Raw genomic sequence first — 21,026 nt, forward strand, 5'->3', positions numbered from 1 at the left:
ACTTTCTCAGGAGATTGTATATTTGAGGGAAGTTTGGTGTCTCCTTTAAAGTTCTGCTGTAAACCTCGGTGGATGCCACTTAAATAGTGAGAAGTGGGTGGTGTTGCTTTCTGTAGCAGATTAGGGTGAAAAAGGACCAAAGGCTATTTTAGTCTAAATTGTGTAGGATGGAGCCCTATTTAGAAAAGAAAGGTCTTCACCAAGACTTCCTGAAGGTCCCCTCTCCTCCCACACACAGTAATGCCAATGGAGCAAAAATAGATTTGCATAAAGTTATTTGAGAGAAAATCTCACTGCATGAAGTGTTACACACTTGAGGATATGTTCTGTAACCTGTTTGCTTTCCACTACAGTGATATTAAAGGGGATACTTCTATTTCGCACTCCTTCAAGAATCACAGAGATTTACAACAGGAACAACAAAACAACCTCCATATCACGGGCTAATGTTGCTAAACTCTTTAAATATTGATCAGTAGAAAGCAATTTCAGAAAAGGGACAAGCCTTTAATGTTTTACACAGAGACACTGTCCAAATACTGAATTACCCTGTTTTCTCTCAAATCTAAATTGAAAGAGAAGCACAAGAAAGATCTTAAGTTGCCTCAGAGCACAGGAAAAATTAGTTTGTGATAGTAATAAAAATTTCCTTCAGGTGTGCACTTACCCGAGGAATGTTCACAGACAAGTACAAAACCCAGCATTTTCACTGAATGGAAAAAGATCAAACTGGCATAAGTAGTTACATTTTATGTGGTCAAGAATTATAGTTTGGCCTTCAGGGGAAAAAAGGTGATTATTACAAACAAATAAAGATAGGCAAGGAAAGGGACAAGTTGGGAAACTGCTGCTGCTTACATGATCTCTGTTTAGGGCAGTTAGTGTAGGTGACTTTGCATTTCTGTAGGTTAAGGAGTTTAAAGGAAATACAAACTTCTTTTTATAGTTTGATAGTCTCACAGTAGTTCTATCATTTGTGTGCCAGGCATTTCCTGGTAGTTTATGACAAGCCAGCTCATCTCCCTTCCTTGACTTTTTCTGCCAGTCATCCCCTGCCTGGAAATACCCAACTAGGATGTCATTAATACTATGTGTAGTATAGAGAACTTTGATGTGGAAAGTGAAACCACTAGACTTGATAGATTTTTTTCCTCCTTATATTTCTTGCAATCTCTGTCAAGTTACAATATTTTAATGAATTGATTATTCAAATATTGCATCATACTTTATTAAGATAGAAAGTTAATAAATTACATCCTCTACCCCCCAAATGCATGTTTTAGTTTTGTAGTTAAGCCACCCATTGGAATTTGGATTACAATCAGATTTCCCAATCTGGTGATATTCTGTTATTATTAATCACTAGAGTTTTCTATATTGTTTAACACTTCACTTCTTCCTTCTACCTCATGAATGGCTTGTTATCATATATATTTCTGTCATACTATTACTAAGGGTCAGTTGCTTTCCTATTTTATTTTTTGTGACTTTTCCCCCCTTTTATTCTGTTGTAGAAAAATAGATTTAATAAGTAAATTATGCTAAAATTTATGCTAAATTTACACATTTAGTGTCAATATCTATGCCCAGCCTCCTTTCTAAATTTAATAACAAATCTTTAGTTTACTACTATTTGTTCTTCCTTTCTAGAATATCCTACAAGATGTCTTATAACATCATGGATAGGGTGAGATTTTATGTCATTCTAGATAGGAATATGCTAAATGCAAATTAATGCAAAAAATTATGCTGGCATGTAACTAGTATTGGCCATTAAAATTTTTTTCATTCTGTGTAAAGCCTTCCTATCTATAGTTAAAGAAGATGCTAATTACAGCACTTGATCTAGTTATATCTCAATTCCTCAGGAATTATGTAGAGTTTTTATTTGTTGGGCAAGAAAGGAAGCCGAAGCCAGTAAATTTAATTCTTTGAATTGTGGCTTTATTTCCCTTCATTTTTTACTTGTAATTTGGCAAATTGGCCTCTTGGATTTTTCAAATGTTGCATTCTTCTGTCTCTCTAGACTTATGGGACTAATTTAGTTGTCTGTGGAGAGTTGTCCTAAAGCCTTAGGAGGTAATATTAGTCTTTATCAACTTTGGATATCAGACATGCTAACTTTAACTTAAAATTAGCTAATATTTGAGAGTTCCTTTTGCACAGCAGTATACTAGGTGTTGTAGGGAATAGTAAAGATGCACTAAAGTAGCTTATAGTAGTTAGGGAGACAAGGTAAACATATATATGAAGAGCAAAGTAAGATTGCTTCCATATTTAACTGTTAAGAAATGTGATAGGGGCATATATACTACAGATAGAAGATTCATTGTTGGCTGTGTAATTAGGATAAGCTTAGGGAGTAAAGAATTAATTTAAAGAGTTTCTTGAATATCATTGAGATGGTGTGGGACTTCCATTCTGTGAAGTTGATAGTTACTATGGTCAAATTCTTTTTTATTTAGTATATGTGATAAAATGAAAGAAAAGTTATGCAATTCATCTCTTTGTGGCCCATTTCCTTCTCCCTTCCTCCCCCCTTTCAATTTCTATCTGTAATTTTAATGTGAAGATTGTGGACAAAATATCATAGATGCCCTTTTTCACAAATGATAAGCTTAACTAACAATTTCTGCTACAGAACTTGAAGCATAGCAGGTTACCTAACATGAAGAGGCCACTCCCAAGTTATGCAAGCATTTATTCACTTTTCTTTAGAAGTGTGTGAATGTGTGGGGAATTAATAGGTATTAGGGTTGTGACTCACTCCAGTTGGAAAGTTGGGAGATAAAGGAATGGTTGAACAGAATCAGGATGGTAATATCAGAGTGAATTTTTTAGTAAATTGGAAAATATGCCGCCAAGAAAGAGTTGCCTTTTTTTCCAAGTAAAAGTTTGAAATGAATTGGGGGAGACAAAATGATCTAGTGGAAAGAGAAATGGAGAATCAGGAGGTCTGGGTTCTAGTTCTGATCTCTGATATTATGTAGTTGGGTGACCCCTGGGCAAGTCACTTTAACCACTGTGGGTCTCAGTTTCCTTATCTGAAAAATAATATATTATGTGGTCCCCTGGAAAGATCACTGGATTTTAAGTCACAGGAATTCAAATCCTTGCTTTTTCTTGCTTTAGATTTGAAATTGAACAAAAAACTCTTACTGGGACAGATCTCCTTCTTATAAAAATGGACTGGATGATTTCTGATATGTTTTAATAGCTCTAAATATATGATCCTATGAAGATGTTGCAATTTCTAAGATCCTTACCATATCCAATGTCAAGGTGATTCTAGATAGGAAGAAAAATAGTAAGCTGAAGATTTGCTATTGGATTTAGAAAGGGGGTGGCATAGATCTTGACATTAAATGTAGATGATTTGCATCTGTCAGTAGGTGAAAGAAAGCCAGAAATAGGTTTTTCTTTCTTCCTCATTTAATTAGCTAGGAAAAATTGATGAGGTTAAAGTGGTAGGTGAGAGAGATAAGGGAAAGAGTATCTGAGAGCCAGGATATCAGTGACAATGTTAGAGTAGAACAACAGTATTAAATGACCAATGTTGTAGGAATGGAAAGGAAGTGATGAATCTTGGTGACATTATACAAATGAGGGCAATTGTAGCATTTTTTTGATGTGGGGAAAGAAGAAATAGGTGTAGTTAATGATCATATCAGTTCCATTTTCATTACCAAAACAACCAACCTTCTAAAGTCAGGCACTCATTACCTCTTGCCTGGAAAGTTGTAATATACTTACTTTATTAAAAAAATCCTTTCCTTTCACCTTAGAATCAATATTGGGTATTGGTTCCAAGACAGAAGACTGGTAAGGTCAAGGTAATGGAGGGGTTAAGTGACTTCCCCAAGGTCACACAGCTAGAAAGTATTAGGTCAAATTTGAACCCAGGACCTTCCTTCTCTAAGCTTGGCTTTTTATCCATTAAACCACTTAGCTGCTCACTTCTGGTACACTTCTAATTGGTCTCCTTTTCTAACACAGTTACCAGGTTGATTTTCCTAAAATGTAGGTCTAATCTTGTTACTCACCTGCTCAATATACTTCTGGGGCTCCTTGTTGTGTTTGAGATGAAATACAAATTCCTCTGGCATTTAAATCCCTTCAGAATCTGGCTTCAACCTGTCTTTCTAGACTTATTGCCCATCACTCTTTCTTACACAATTTCTGTTCTAGTCAAGCTGGGCTTATGGCTATTCCCCATACATGACATTCCATCACCACTTTCTTATGTCTTTGCACAGCCATCCTTGGGATGCTCTCATTTTTGACTTTCTTCTCCTGGAATATCCTAACTTCTTCCCAAGAATTTGGAGGACCTACCTCCAACTGTTGCCTTTTCTGATCCCCCTCCAAGTTTTATTCTCCTCCATGAAATTACTTTGTATTCACTTTATATATCTTTTGTGTGTGTGTGTGTGTGTGTGTGTGTATATACACACACATATTTATCTTGATATTTCCATTGTTCCATTCCTTCTTCCCTCCCTGAACACCCAAAAGTTCCCCCCAAAGTTCTTGACTTTTACTTTTGGCTTTGTAACACCTAACACATCAAAAGTGTTCAATAAATGCTTTTTGAATGAAGAATTTCTGATTCTGTAATAATGATGGTAACTTTTTCTTGTTCCTGGTTCTCTACTTCAGTCCTCTTGTTATGTTATGCTTCTGAAATGTTGAAAATGTGTTTTGTCTCCTATCCTTCTATTCCATTTTTTACATTGTATAACATATTTTTTTTAGGTTATCGTGCTCTTTAGTTTTTGAATATATATTCCTTGTAGTCCTAGATGTATGTATTCAGTTGCAGTTTTCAGTTGCCATTTCTGAACTCTTTCAAAACCAGATTTCTCTGACAAAAAATTCACTCATTTTGAGTCAGACAATGATAATTTGTGGTCAGGCTTTATTTAGGTTAACAGCTGGTTGTATTCTTTAAAATAAGCTAGTAAGAATTCTCTTTCCTCTGTAATTTAATAAATAACATTGATTAAAAAGCAGAACCAAATATTTTGGGGATGTGTATGTATGTTTTGTTTTATTGATTTAAAAAATATTCAGTCATTTCTAGTTGTACAGTGCCCAGAAGGATTTAACCCTCTCTATTAGCAAAGAAATAGTTAAACAAAACACCTGATTGAGAACTCTGTATGACAGTGTATGTAACATGCTGTCTCCATAGTCACCTATCTTTTCCCTGACAAGAAGAGGAAAACATTGAATTTTTTAATTACTAAGACCAATACTGGCCATTTGCAATTACTCAGAATTTGGCTTTTTAGTACTTTTTTTCATTTATCTTATTGAAGACTAATCATGTCTGTGACATTCAATATTTATGTTTGATTTTTTAAAAAACCTGTACCTTCTGTCTTAGAATCAGTACAAAGTATTAGTTCCAAGGCAGAAGAGTGCTAAGGGTTAGGAAGTTGGGATTAAAATGACTTGCCCAAAGTCACACAGCTAGGAAGTGTCTGAGGCCAGATTTGAGCCCAGGACCTCCCATCTTGGGGAAGTCTGTTAACTTTTTTATTCCTTTTGTTTGATTTTATGAAAGGCTAGAGATCTTTCTGTTACACTATTACCTTCCTTTCATCTATTGTATTATCTTTCTGCCTGCTTTGTATCACCAGCAAATTTAAGTATGTCATATATTTAAGTCAATGATTTTAGGAGAAATAGGTTCAAGGAACCCTGCCCACCAAGAATTCCCTTCCTTCTACTATATTATTATTATATATAATCCATATAATACTATTATATTATATTATAATCCATATAATAAATTTGTGTGTATATATATGAACATATATACATACATGTACACACACATTCAGATTGCTCAATTAGTTACAGTCACGTGCTAGCTTTTCTCCTATCCAACCCACATCTTTTCATTGATGATACCATGAAAGTTTTTTTCTGATTTCTACCAGAAATCTAGGTATCTTATAGTTTCATGGCATTTCCTTAATTTATCTGTTTAGTAACTGTCAAAAAGGGAAACGAGGTCCAAGGTTTGTTGAAAAAACCCTTAAGGAATCCATGCATATTTATAGTGGCCCCTATTTTCTTTTTATATTTTTTCATTGAAATTCTCACAAAATATTTAATAATCTGTTGTGAGTCCACCCCTCCCCAGGTTAGATAGCATGATCATTAAGCTATAATTTGAAGAATTCATCTTAAACTTTTTGAAAATTGGATTAATTTGCCCATCTTTAAACCTCTAGACATCTTTTTTTTCTCTATGATTTCAAAAAGACCACCATTCATCAATTGTTTCAAATGATTTCTCTACTCACTTTTAAAGGTTACACCTTTAGTATTAGTGAAATACTACTATAGTATATACACTACATTCGGCAAACCTCTCCTAACTGCCTATGACCTTAAGATAAAGGATGTATTCCTTAGCTTGGCATTCAAGACTGTCTAAGACAACCTACTAAGACAAACTTTTTTCCCATTATTTCTTGTCTCCAATCAGACAGAGCTACAATACATGTAGTATTTCCCGAACATTCCCCATGATTTCTGCCTCTTTACCTTTGCTCATGCCATTTCCTGAAATTTCTCTCTATCTTTATGTAACAAAACTGTGCTCATCCTTCATGACTCTTATCTCAAATGTCATCTCAATGCTAGTGGAAGAACTTAAATCTTAGAATCCAAAAATCTTGCACCTAGAAAAGGACCTTATAAATCATTTCTCCCAACTCTTGTTTTATAAATTAGGGAGCTATAAAAACACCAAAGGAAAACAATTGCTTGAATACATGGATTGAAGGATATGGTTGGGGATATAGACTCTAAATGAACATCCTAGTGTAAACACCATGGAAATAGGTTCTGATCAAGGACACAAGTCATACCCAATGAAATTGAACGTTGGCTGTAGGAAGGGTGGGTGGAAGGGAGGGAGGGAGGGAAATAATGTAATTATTGTAACAAAGGCATAATGTTCTAAATTGACTAAATAAAATAATACAAATGGGAAAAAATAAATTAGGGAGCTAAGGCCCAGAAGATGAAGGCATTTACCCAGGCACAGAGATTTTAGATCTGATGACTTCTCATGCCTTTGTATTGCTGTAGTACCTTTCTAGATCATTCATCAGGCACACATCATTTACATCCTTGTAGTATAACTTTTTGTATTACTGATCTTATCTCTATGATTAAAATTTAAACTCCACTGGGTCAAAGACTTCTAAACTACCCAGTTTAATAAATTCCATAGCATCTAATATATTTTTTGCATGTGGTAGGTTTCTGTATAAATATTTGTAAAGTAAATGAGTGTCCTCCAGTTTATGGATAGTTAGTTCTTAATTGATGAAGGAATGAAGAACAGGGACTGAAGAGAATATATTATATAAATGTTATATATATACATATATATATACACACAATAGGATATATCATATATTTAGATATATGCTATAGATGTAGTTTCCAAATAACAAAATTCTATTGACCATAGTTTCTGACTCTAAAATCAGGAACACTTGGTTCAATGAAGGATATCTACAAATTATAGAAAATTGACTTCTTTTCTTGAACTCTGGGCTGTCTTGGAAAATCCTAGCTGTGTGACTGCCCTAGACCACCATAGCATAACCATCACAGACCTCCTGTTAGTTTCCAGCAGTTAACAAACCAGTTTGTACCAGATTTGTAGTAGTAATACCTAAAGGGAAAAGAGAAAAAGCCAATGATGTGGAGAATAAGCAGTTGACTCTATAAAGTAGGAAATAAGACTTTATATGTTCAATATGAGACTAGGCTAGGTTGGCTTCATCTTTAACCTCTTTCTATTTTTTTTTTGGAGGGGGAATAAATTTTGTTCTAACAAAGCAAAAAGTACACAAGTATACTTCCCCTAAAATAGTCAAGAGGAACAACATAAGTGATATTACACTAAACCATAATGCAATCTTAATCTTATTCTTTTGTAACTTATTTTTTCTCAAAAGAAGCATCCTGTTTCCATATCTATTTCCTATTTTTCTACTCACTAGTCCCTTTTGTATTCTCTCTTTGCTTTCATCAAAACAGTGTCCAGTGAAAACATTAGTCATCTAATGGATTTAATGTATCCCTAGGAATCTTTGTATTTCAACAGGGGATAAAACTTAAGCACTAGGAATGAAAGTCTAACCATGGAATTGTAAGCATCAGTGGGTCAAATAGAAGAGGTCTTTCTGAGGTTGAGGGCCTTGCTTTTGGGATTCTGAAATTACAGAACCATCAAATTAAGAACAAATTCTGAATATCTGCCTTCATGTCCAGCATTAACTAGGGTTGAACTTAATGCTTTTTTAAAATTCTCTTCGAGCTCAACTCTCCTGTCTTTTAGTATTTGACTGCAGCCAACCCAGACCATATGCATAATGTTTATAGGACTATAAATTTAGAACTTGAAAGGGATGGTAGTGGCTGTCTTATCTACCCAGTAATTTTACAGATGAGGAAACTGAAGCTCAGAAAAGTGACTTGCCCAAGGTTCCATACATAGTGTCAGAGGTCCTCTAAGCTCTACCTTTCTTTTCCTTTTCTATTTTCCTATGACCCCCATTTTTCTTATCCTGGACCTCTCTTGGAGGTGCCTCCCCCACTGCTACATCATAGATTTCCAGAGAGAACACTAATTCCTAGAACTGTACCTTTGTAGACTCAGCAACTTGTCAGGTGTTGTCTGTGACAGAGTTTCATTACCATTTTGATAGGTAGAAAGATAGTGCATGTCCTTCCAGTAAGAATCATTTTTACATATGCAAAATGTATCTAATAAGAATTTTTAAAAATCAGCAGAAAAATTGAGTTGTAGTATAATGTATAAGTAAGATGCTATAGAAGATGTAAGGAAGTGGGAAGATAAATTGGGAAGGGGCAAGAGAAGAAGAGAAAAATGCAAAAAAAAACTGGCAACTTCAAGAAGTGGGCTAATATTGGGTAATAGGAGCATTGTGAGAATTGTTGAACAGGAGACAGAAAGAGTTTCAAAAGATTTGTGATTTCATTCATGTGAGTAACGATGGTGATTTCCCACATTTCTGTAGCCCTTTAGGGATTACAAAGTATTTCCTCCTAATAACTCTCTGCTGTAAGCATTATTAGTACTCATTTGATTTTAGAAATGAGGAAACTGGGGGTAGCTGGGTGGTTCAGTGAATTGAGAGCCAGGACCAGAGACAGGGGGTCCTGGGTTCAAGTGTGGCCTCAGACCCTTCCCAGCTGTGTGACCCTGGACAAGTCACTTAACTCCCATTGCCTTGCCTTTACTGTTCTTCCTTGGAACCAATACACAGTATTGATTCCAAGATGGAAGGTAAGGGTTTTAAAGGAAAAAGAAAGAAAGAAATGTGGAAACTGAGGCTGAGAAGTTAAGCACAGTGGCAGGTACATAGTAGATACTTAAAAAATGCTTATTGACTGACCGCAATCAGTCAAGACTAGGCCAGGGTGCCCATCTGGTAAGATCCAGAGGCAGAACTTGGCCTCAAGTCTTGTGCTATCCAGTCTAGCAGTCTTTTAATTCTAATCATATTCCTTTTCCATGGCTTATTAGATAGTAGACAGTTTCCATGAGCTGCTCTAGTCCTCAGAATCCATCCTCTGGTGGCCAGGTTTCTGGTGATTAGACTTTTAGGACTTGACTCAAAGTCTTGAGAGTAGGAATTCTCCAAGCCACCTCTTCACTGTCATTTATGTCAGGACTTCAGAGTTTATTTCTATATTCTGATTAACCAGTGGTGCAGGCCTTTAGTGGAAGAGATGACCAAAACTCTTAATAGTTCTAGAGGAATTGGATAAAAATCAGAAATAAAATTAGTTTTCCCCTAAGGAACCCTTGCTTGCAGACTTAAAAAAATCTTATTTTGGGAGATCTTCAAAAGAGAGTTAAAAAACTTAAAAACCATTACAAGAACAAGAGTATTGAACTAGGAATCCAGAAGACTCAGAGTTTAAATCTTATTTTAGGTACCTATTAAATATGTGATCCTGGGCCGAACTTGTCTGTCACTTTTCTATGTTTTTGTGGTACTCTTATAGTACAATTCCATGAATTTATACAGGTTACCATTATATTTTCAGCTATTAGCTTAAAAATGTACTATTCAATTTAAACTTCCATATTTGTATTATTAACTATTTCTTCCCCCAACCACTTTGTAGAGCTGTGTATGTATTAACATGATGCTTTCTTGTTTTCCCAATAAAGTTACTACAACATGGGTACCCTACTTGTGTGTGTGCATGCTGTCATATATAGATCATATCCTTACATACAGAAACACACATCCATGCACATGTATGACATTCTTTACTAAATCATACTCTAATGGCTCATTGGTCTGGCATTGACCCTGGGATTTTGAAAGCTAAGTCATCTGGGTTTATGCTCTGGTCTTGTAAAAATTATCAACTGGAAAAACTTTGACAATGATGCCAGGATGACTGCTGCTGCTGCTGCTGCTACCTGTCTCCTAAAAGGTCATAGATTCAAGGTAAAGACTTTATCTTTGGCCATGGTCAATAAGGGAATGTGTTTTACTTATGTATATATTTGCTATAATGTGTTTTTTTTCTTTTTCTTTTTTTACTTGGAGATGAGAGGGAGAAAATAATTAATATTCATTAATTGGAAAAATAAAATAATTACATTAAAAGCAAGACTTAGAGGGACAGGCCTGGTGATAGATCCAAGTTTAGTCCAAAGACTCAGAAAAGCTCATCATCAAAAGATTTTCCATTAGGTGATGATGAATGATGCTTGGCCTCAGCCTCTCATGAAGACCATTCACAGTGTTATGAAGAAGGGACTTTTGACACTGGAGGGAGTATTAAAATTAGTGCCATCATGATTTTTTTGGGGTGAAATAATAGCCTTCTAGCTTAAGTTCTTACCAGTCAGTGTATTGTAGGAGTATACTTTATAGAAAATTTATAGAAATGTTTAGATTTTTATAACCATTTATCTGTTTGGGTCCATTATTTTTATAGATGCTCCCCTTTGTTCTCTTGACTTACAAATGATACCTTGTCTGGTCTTAGTCTTTCAATAACCATTTACTGAGTGCCTGTGTCAGAAATGTTATTAGTTTGTAAGCTGCTTAAGGGCAGATACTGTAGAACATTTTATCTTCGTATCATCAGTACCTAGCGCAATGTCTTGCACAGTCTGTCCTTAATGCTTTGTAAATCAAATGCCTACTCCACCTTTAAGAGACTTCTTGTCCTTTAAGATTCACTCAGCTGAAATGCCACTTTCTCCATAATACTGTACTGTTAACCTCCATCAAAAAAGCTTTGCTTCCTCTGACCTCCATATAAGTCTTTGTCTCTCTTGTGTTCTTATATTTTTGCATTTTCATTACTATATGGTTATGTGTTATATTTTCCCCATTGGGATGAAATTCATTTATTAAAATATAAATAGTTGCTAGGATGGGGAAAGGGGAGGGAGGGAAGGAAGGGTTAATGTTATTCCACTTTGATTACAAAGGTATTAAACAAAGACAAGAACCATGGGGAAATAATAGTGCCAGACACCTGGTGTGATTGAAATCAGTATAGTCCAGTGTTTTTCCCATTAGACTAAGTCAGGAGACCTGAGAGCAAGGACCATTTCTTAATTATCTTTGTATCCATCTCAGCGTGTTACTTTTAGGATTTTAGAGTAGGAAGGAACCTCAGCAATTCAGTCCAGTCTTTTCATTTTGTATAGGAGAAAACTGAGTCTCAGAGAGGTTAAATAAGCTGTTTGAGATCACACAAGTTAAGTGTCAAAGTGGGACCTGGAGCCCAGGGCTCCTGACTTTAGGGACAGGGGGTTTTCTCTTAGCCTCTAATACTTAGAAGAATTAACTTGACAATCTTTACAAAAACTTAAAGGAAGAGCAGAAAGGAGATGATTTAATTACGTTTAGGTTGCACTATTAGAAATGAGTTCTCTGCTAATTGGACTGAATTGCCTTTAAAAAAAAACACCCAAAAATCTCTTTCCTCTGACTTAGAATTGATACTAGGTATTGGTTCCAAGGCAGAAGAGCCCCGCAAAGGCTAGCAAATTGGAGGTTAAGTGATTTGCCCAGGGTCATATAACTGGGAAATATATGAGGCCAGATTTCAACCCAGGACCTCCTATCTCCAGGCTTGGCTCTTGGACCACTTAGCTGCCCTATTAGTTTCCTTTTTGGTACAATGTAGATTATAGATCATAGATCTAAAGCCGAAGGGACCATCTAATCTGTCTTCCTCATTGCCATTATTTCTAGCCACTCCTTTTACAAATAAGGAAACTGAGGTCCAGGGAGGTTAAGGGACTTACCCAGGGTCACATAGGTAAACAAAGGGAAAGTCTAGAAATAGAACCAGGATGATAACACTGGTAACACTTATTTCACAGGGTTTCAAAGAAAGTATTTTGTCAAAGTGTGGTTCCTATCATGATGATCTAATAATCATCTAGGTGACTTTCTTATCACTTATCCTCTTTGTTTGTGCTGGTGACAGGGAACCTGACAATCTTTATTATTTTTTTATTTTTATTTAATTAAAAATTTAAATTTTTATTGCCATGTAAAACATACTTCCATATGGGTCATTGTTGTAAGAGCAAAGTCATACATGACCAAAACCCCCAAATAAACCAAAAATACACTATGAAAGACGACTCCAGCAGTTGTTCCTCTGGAGGTGGATAACATTCCCCATCCTAAGTCCTTCAGGGTTGTCCCAGATCAGTGCATTGGCCACTAAAGGGACCATGCCACATAATGTGCTTTTCAGGAATGCATTTCATTGGCTCACCAGGAACAGCTTTCATTGGCTTTTCATCCCTGGGCTTGTGCCCACCCCATAGCTGAAATGTTTTATAGCATGAGAACTTGTGTTCCCTGACTGCCAAGGAATTCAAGGCAGGTTTTACAGTTGTGTTCTTCCTAATGATACTTCTTAGTGAGAGAAATTTTAGGATGAAGTAAAGAGGAAGAAATTGGTGTACAAAAAAGCACTATGTCCAAAGTAGGTTTGCTGGCAGGATATGTCTATCCTTGTACCCATTTTATTAGACAGACTTGAATCACTTCAGGTCAAGTCAAGCATTTCTTCAGTGTTCACTATGTGCCAGTTACCTTCATAAGTTCTGGAGATAGAAATACAAGCAAAAAAAATAGATCCTGTCTTCAAGGAGCTTACATTCTGTGGGGGAAAGACAACACAGAAAAGGGAGCTGAAAGGCTGAAAAACAAAGGTGGGAGTCTATGAGAATGAAGGCTGACTTCTTCAATATGGAAGTTTCAGGAAGAATTTAGCAATGGGAAAGGGGCTAGCCACAAGGGTATAGGGAGAAGTCATTATTTCTTCATTATTTTTGTATTTGTTTCATGCTGCTTTATAATCTAAGTGGCATGACATTAAACTTTTTTCCTTTCCTTATTTACATTTAAATAGATGAATTTCAATAAATATGAAGACTTTGAGTTCTTATTACTTTCTAATTTCTTCTCTTATGTGATTTCAAGTGGCATGATTTTTGTTTTGATTGTGCTTTTTTTGCTTGACCTTATAGTTTCATAAAGGTATTTTATTTCTTAAAATGATAACATATTAATTATATTACATAATCCTATTACATTAGTATATTCCAATTAATTTGACTATTCCCCTATTGTTGGATCTCTCTTTTACATCCAGTTTTTTATAACTAAAGATAATGGTGTTATAAGATCTTTGAATAGAGAACTTTTTAAGAACTCCCCAAAACTTGACGTGTATTTCTAACTAAAGTGATTGGGCAACTAGATAGCATAGTGTATAAAGTGCTGGGCCTGAAGTCAGGAAGTTCTGAGTTCAAATTGGGTCTCAATTACTTATTAGCTATGTGACCATAGGCAGTCATTTAATCTCTTTTCCCCTCAGTTTCCTCAACTGTAAAATGGTGATAATAGAACTTAGACTTCCAATGTTGTTGTGTGATCAAAAGAGATAGCACAGTGCCTGACACATAGTAGGCAATATACAAATGCAGGCTATGGTGATGGCAATGTTTGTGATTATTTTTGTTAACTTATACTACACACTGCCATATTGCAAACTATTAGAATCTTTTTTGAAAGTAGTTCTTCCAGCAATGAATGAATATTTTCTTAGAAATCCCACCACCATTGAGTTTCATAGCTTTTAATTTTTCCAAATTAATGGGCATACATGGTAGTATCTCAAAGTTATTTTATTTTTCAAAGGTTATTAATATTTTGTTTTTTCTTTTGTGAAAATTTATTTCCATCCTTTGGCTAGATGGACTGTGTTACCTTTAAAGATGTTAACAGCTCCATATATGTTAGTTCTGAGATTTCATCTGTCATATTTGGCATTAACTCTTCAAAATTTATGATTTAAGAAGTTTAAATGTCTATGAATGTGAGTGGTATTTATTCTGGCATTGTCAAGCATGAAGTAAATATCTCTCTGTTTTAGTGTTCACTTGCCACCTGCATGGGGAAAAGAGCTTTCTTGAACCTTGGATGAAAATCCACATTTCTTTTGGTATTCATTATAGGATTTAGAACTAGAAAGGACTTTATAGATTATCTACTTTAACTTGAGGAAGCAGATATCTATTCAAATAGACTAAATGATTTGCCCATGATTATGCAGGTAGTAAGCAGAGCTGGCCCTTGAACTGAGGTGTTTTTGAGCCAAGCTTGATTTCATGGTGAATTTTAATATTTAATGAGCTCAGTCCTGAATAAACTAAACCAATATCTGGAATTTCTATTAGGGCAGAAGGGAAGGAGGTAAAGAGGAGGCTAGAATGCTATGTGTATTGATCCTCTGGTTTCATTTCCATTGGTAATTCGGACTGAGTCCCTTCTGTGCATGTTTGAGTAGGGATGGATAGGGCACAGAAGTTCAGAAAAGAATGGAAGGGTTCATGGATGGTGGCATGTACATCCAAAATGTGTTTTTGGTAGTAGCAGTTGAGTAGAGGTCGGGGACTGGAATTGGCTGATGGAACATCTTGACATTCTACATGTTGGCACATAAATCTGAGGGTCATCAACTCCTTTTCCAGACTTCTTACCTCCAAGATAACTCAAAGCAGTAAAGAATGAGGACCTTGTTTGCTTATAGTTTGGATTAGAGGGTACAGAGTTTCTATCCAATTGTGATTTTATGACCAGGATTTGGCTCTGACTTTGGTGTTTCTATTTTATGTGATGTTGGGCTAGTCACTGTCTCTCTCAGGGACTCATTGACCTTATCTGCAAACTGAGTGAAGTTCAATTAAATGACCTCTATAGTTCCTTCCAGCTCTAAATCCTATGATCCTATGAAATCATTTCTGGGTTCAGTATTTGGAAGTTTTTCAAGGGCGTGTCTGTTCTGTACACTGTTCTTTTGAAAGGTTTAGGAGTAGCCATGGAGTTGATTGCTTTTGATTCAGGCACCCTCCTTTTTGATTAGTAAGACAGAAGGTCTCTGATAGTCTTGGTGCTTTTGTCAGAAGTCTGTAGCTGATTCTGAAAGCAATTTCCTTCTCTCTCTGATCCAAAATAAATATCAGGAAGCACTATAAAGGATGGAGGACAAGAAACTATTCATGTGGGTTCAAGTTATGTCCTCCCAGTGAAGGTTAACCCAGGTCAGAAACCTTTGAGTGGGCCTCCTGCAGGCATTTTATTAAATCAGCCAAATAACTGAACTACTAGAGAAAGAAGTATAAACAAATGGACTGCACGTGATTGGAGGCTGATGGAAAGTATGCCAACTGTACCTGACCTGTTTGGAAGATAACTTTCTAAAGGAAAGCACCCTGTATGTTAGACCTGCTTTGGAAAAGGCATTGCGTTCTTGAAACATCCTGCAAACACTTCCTTGTGTGTATCTGAGGGGATATTCTTGCTGGGGAGAGAGATTAGAGCAGGATACACTGATTCCCATCTGCTATTTTTATGGAGTAGGGTGCCTTTGCTTCATGTTACTCCTGTTGCCAAGGATGCCTTCCGTATTCCTCTTCATCCTGGTAAGCCCCTTTCAGATGCTCCTATAATCTCCTCCAAGGCTTCCTTGATTTCTCCTTTTTTCAACAAAAACTTTGCTTAGACTTCACAGAACCCTTGTTCTGTCTGACTTATGTACCTGTTGTAGAATGTGTTTGGTTCTGGGAACCTCAATTGAAGAAAGACATTGATAAGGTGGAGGGTATCTAGAGGAAAGTAAGAAGCAATTTAAAATTCAATGTATGAGGGCTTGTGCCAAGCATTGGGACAAAAGTGTGAGGGTCCCTGACCTCAGGACCCCACATTTTAAGAGGGGAAACTTACATCCATAAATACCTGCATTTATGTGCAAAATGAATATGAATTTGTTTTGGGAATACACTGGGGAAATTCTGCAAGGCGAGTGAGCTGAATCTTGAAGGAAACAAGGGATTCTGAGAAGGATGGGGAGCAGTCAGTAAAAAGAAACATAGATGAAGTATTATATATGGTGCACAGCTAAGCATGATGAGATTCTTGTTAACTACAAATTAGACCAGATGGCCTCTGAGAAGCTGTTATCTAAGTCCCATAGAGGAAGTTAGGGAGACTGGGAAGGGCAGCAGCAATAGCCAGGGACTGGGGAGTCTGGGAGTGCTATGATCATTCTCAGACGATTCCTGGCTCTGGGCAAGGAGCAAGATTAGCTGATATTTAGCAGTTCCTATCTGACTGACTGGGCTTTTTCTACCATGCCCCTGCATTAGATACCATCATCTTTTTTCCTCCTCACACTTTTTTTTCCAGTTTCTTCATATTTTGTCTTCTCCAACTAAAATGTAAGCTTTTTGAGGGCAAAAAATACCTTTCTACTTGCATATTTCTTCGCAGTGCTTAGCACAATACCTAGTTCTTCCCTCCCTTTCCCTGAATACCTGGCCCCTAGTAAATGCTTAATAAATGACTTATTGACTAAGAAGTTTTGAATCTAACAGGTAGAGTGGGGAGGAGTGAAGAAGATGATTTCTGTTTTGAACATGTTGAGTTTGAGATCCCTATGGGATATCTAGTTTAAAATTTCACTAGGCATTCCATGATATAGGTAGGACTAGAGCTCAGAAGAGAGAGAGTAGGATCTGGGAGTCATCAGTCCAGGGATAATTTGGCCCTAGGAACTTAGGAAGTCACCAAGTGAGAGTATTGAGAGAAAAAAAAGCGAGAAAGGACTCAGAGTAGGTCCACAGTTAGTGAATATGACATAGATAATGAATGAGCAAAGGAGACTGAGGAGCGATCAGCTAGGCATAGGAGAACCAGGAAGATTAACTGCCATAAAAATTCAGTGGATAGAGTATCTTGGAAGAGAAAGTAGTCCACCAAGGCAAATGCTACAGAGTTCAAGAAGGATGAAGATTGAGATCATAGGTAACTTTGCAAAGAACAATTTCAGTTGAATAATGAGGTAGGAATCTCCAAGGTCTTTGAGTTCATGTCATATAAGAATTGACTGAAGGAACTAGAAATATTTAGCTTGGAGAAGATGGAGGTATAGGGAATGGTCATTATTTCTAATTATCTAAAGGATTCTTCTTGTGGGGGACAGATCATATTTGCTCTTTTAGGCCTCCTAGGGGACACCAGGAAGAATAGGTGAAAATTACACTGAGGCAAATTTAGTTTTGATGTCAGAGTTAAAAATCAAAATAACTTAACAGTTAAAGCTTTCCATGAGTGCAGTGCTTCTCAACCTCTCAATTTGTAGCAATGAGAATACATAATGCATATCAGGTTTTTACATTCCGAATCATAACTCTAGCAAAATTACAGTTTTGAAGTAGCCACCAAAATAATTTTTTGGTTTGGGGTCACTGCAACATGAGGAACTGTATTGCGGGGTCACGGCATTAGAAAGGTTGAGAACCACTGCATTAGTGGGTTGAGATATCTTTTCAGTTGCATTCCTAGAAGGCTGGCCAAATGGTGCAATTAATGTTCTTGACTATGGTAATCCAAGAAACAAAGAAAAATTTAATAATGCTCCCCAGTCCTTTGAGGTCTTCTGTTTCTTTGATACTAACTGAGCATCTGTGAAAGGAATAAAGGATTAAAAGAATTCCAGTTTACAGACTCTATGAGCATTCACTAAACTGTTGGCACTCTGTAACCTTCACACTCATTGAATGAGTGGACCTACTGCTGGAAGAAATGGTTCATTTGTATGGACATTCTAAGTATAAAACCAGAAAAGGAAAGGAATATATGCACAAATGGAAGTCTGGTATATAGGTTTTCTTTCCCTGGATCTGGTAGAGTTGACTTTATTGGCATCCAAAGGAAACTAATGTGCAAGCCCCTTCAGGGTCACTTTCTTCCTTAGGTTGTGGAAGGCTGGGTTCCTAAGGGTGGCTGATTACTATTGCCCTCAAGTTTCTAGGGGTAACTCTGAGGAATGGGTGACTTCTGGTTTGCTTCCTTTAAAATCAATAAAATAGTTGACAAATAGTTTTTCACAAGAATAATTACTAAAAAGTGCAAGTGCAGGGGACTTTACACAAAAATATATGAGAGAGAATAAAAGTGGAAGAAGTTCTACAAAGAACATCTCTCAGTCTGAGGACACGTGTGTGCCTCCCTGTGCACCCAGTCCCAGGGGACATAAGCCCAAAAGGACCAAGGTATCCATGTAGGGAACACGTGTGCCTAGGGGTAACTCCTGACTGGGTGATCTTTTATCCCTCAAGTTTCTTTTGGGTATGGCCTTGCTCCACTCAGTTGGACAAGTTGTTCTCTTATTTAATCAAATGGGCTTCTTTCAATATGTGATGTCTTGGCTGTTGGGCCAGGCTCTGGATAGACTGAGCCAAGCTGGGTTGATCTTAGGACTCCTGTTAATGGCTCAAGTGATTTCTGCTTCTGACTCTGGGTGCTGAGGGAACTTCTAATGGCATTTCCAACCTTTCAGTCAATCAATAATCAATAAATAAGTACTAGGTATACAAAAAGAGGTGAAAGAGACAAAAAAAAAAGTCCCTGCCCACAAGGAGCTCACAGTCAAATGATTGAAAGGTTTCCTTTCACCTGATTCTTTCCATCTCTAGACACTCATTCATGATCAGAGGAGAAGAAACACAAAAGAAACAGGTATCATGTCTTTAGAAACACATGGTGACCATTTGGGGAAATATGGCAGCTGAATCTACTGCCTTGCCCTCCCCTTAACTTGGGTACTCAAAGTAGTTCATTCACACCTGAGAGCTGTTAGGGAAGAAGTTGATTTTATAGGTGCATCTATACTTTTGCTCAGTCTTGTTAATTGTAACTACAATTGTATATCAAAGAAGATTTTTTCTTTTTTAAAAAATCCTTTATTAGAATCAGTACTGTGTATGGGTTCCAAACCAGAAGTGTGGTCAAGGTTAGGCAATGGGGGTTTTAAGTGACTTGCCCAGGGTCACACAGCTAGGAAGTGTCTGAGGCCAGGTTTTAAACCAGGACCGATCCAGTCTCTAGGCCTGACTCTCAATCCACCGAGCCACCCAGCCACCCCTATTATAGAAGCTATTGATTAATAACAGTGTAAGAATTTAAGGTGAATGATAGTACAAGAATCAAAGGTACAGTGAATGTTTCATCTATCCTCAGTCTCTGCTAGTAGATGTTTCAAATTGGATGTCCCAAAGGCATTTAAAATTCAAAACAACTCATTATCTTGCCCTTAAACCATTCCTTTTCCTTCCAAACTTCTCTATTTCTGTTTGAAGGCAATGCCAGTATTTCAGTGGTAATTTTGGCTCCACTTCTCCCTCTCCCACACCCTCCATATTTAACAATGCCGTATATATATGAACATTGTTCAAATCCATTGCCTTCTCTCTGCTCACAGCTGCCACATTAATGCTGGTCTCTAACGATTCACCTTGATTATTGCAACTACCTCCTAATGGGGCTCCCTGCCCCATGTTTTACCCCACTCTAGTCCATCCTACATAATGCTAACAAAGTAATTTTCTTTAAGTTCTGATGTGACCCTATGACTCCCCTACTCAATCAACTCTAGCTGTTCCCTAGTCTTTCTTGGATAAAATAGGAACTGCTTTTTTTGGCTTTGAAAACTCTCAACTCTCTGGTCCCAATCTATCTTTCTAGTCACATTGGACATTATTTTCCCTTTTGCACTCTATGATCCGTCTAAACTGGCATGCCTTTGCTCAGGCCATACCTCCTGGCTGAAACATATTCTCTCCTTACTTTACCTCCTAGAGTTCTTCTCTTACTTAAAGATACAGCTCAGGTATCCTCTTTTGCATTAAACCTTTCCTAATTGTTCTTCTCCCTATACCTACTAGTGTTCTTCCTCTGAAACTACTAATTTAGCCACTTTATACTCAATATAAATTGTATTCAATTTATATTTAAGCTATGCCTTTTTTTTTTATATATAAAATTTTATATATACTTCTTGACTCCCCCATTGGCATGTAAGGGACTTCACTGGGAGTAAGGGATTTTATTTGTGTTTGTATCCCCAGTGCCTAGTAGGTGCTTAATAAATACTTGTTCATTGACTGTTTCAAGTCACCTAGGCTATCTGCAGACATTAGAACTTTGGATCCTTTAATTTTCATATGTGTTGTTTATCTTACTAGACCAGTTTATTTTTGTCCGCTCTTCCCTTCAGATAAATGGCGAATTGAAATGGTGGTAGGTCAGGTACCATCAAGATTGAAATCTATAAATATAAATAATTGCTATTACTATGCAGATTATCCTACTTATTTCTTCTGTTGTTAGCTGGGGTTTTGTGTTTCAGGTAGCACTTGATCCCCCTAGCTTGTGACTGGTGGGCCATATTCCAGAGTGCATCTGACTTGTTGAGATGCAACTCTAGGTGTAGTTCTGTTTTAAGCATTGGTCCAAAATCTAAAGTTCAGGGATAATGAATTGAAGGGAGAAAGAGCTGGGGTGGGAAGTCAAATGCAAATAAGCCTACCCTAGTGAAATTAAAAGTTACTTGTGTTGTCA

At 36.7% G+C, this 21,026-nt stretch overlaps 1 protein-coding gene across 8 annotated transcripts in view; it reads left to right on the forward strand.

Annotated features, from left to right (window-relative positions):
- GPD2 (glycerol-3-phosphate dehydrogenase 2) overlaps window positions 1-21,026 on the forward strand; it is a 205,853-nt gene that overhangs the window by 2,029 nt on the left and 182,798 nt on the right. The window lies entirely within an intron of this gene.

The sequence above is a fragment of the Monodelphis domestica genome, chromosome 4 (assembly GCF_027887165.1).
Source record: "Monodelphis domestica isolate mMonDom1 chromosome 4, mMonDom1.pri, whole genome shotgun sequence".
In the NCBI taxonomy this organism is placed as follows: Eukaryota; Metazoa; Chordata; class Mammalia; order Didelphimorphia; family Didelphidae; genus Monodelphis; species Monodelphis domestica.